We start from the raw sequence: 275 nt of genomic DNA on the forward strand, positions 1-275 counted from the left end.
TTCTCTCTCAAAATAAATAATTAATTAAAATAGTAATAGCTATCATGTATTGAATACTTTTTATGTCTGCTAAGTGTTCCATATACATTCCTATATAATCTTCCTAATTGCTTCTTAAAGATGAGAAGCACAGACTTGAAGAGGGTATGTTTTGCTTGAGATCAAGTAGTAGTCAAATGATAGAGCAAGAATTTGAACTCCGTCTGACTTCAAAGTGTATTCATAAACACTATGCTGTAAGTTTTGATTATTGATTAATGTTTTACTGTATTCTT

At 29.1% G+C, this 275-nt stretch overlaps 1 protein-coding gene across 1 annotated transcript in view; it reads left to right on the top strand.

Annotated features, from left to right (window-relative positions):
- The window catches only part of FAM199X (family with sequence similarity 199, X-linked), a 27,749-nt gene that overhangs the window by 14,031 nt on the left and 13,443 nt on the right, over positions 1–275 (top strand). The gene's annotated exons all lie outside the window — the stretch shown is intronic.

This window comes from Crocuta crocuta, unplaced genomic scaffold (genome assembly GCF_008692635.1).
Source record: "Crocuta crocuta isolate KB4526 unplaced genomic scaffold, BGI_CrCroc_1.0 scaffold1089, whole genome shotgun sequence".
In the NCBI taxonomy this organism is placed as follows: Eukaryota; Metazoa; Chordata; class Mammalia; order Carnivora; family Hyaenidae; genus Crocuta; species Crocuta crocuta.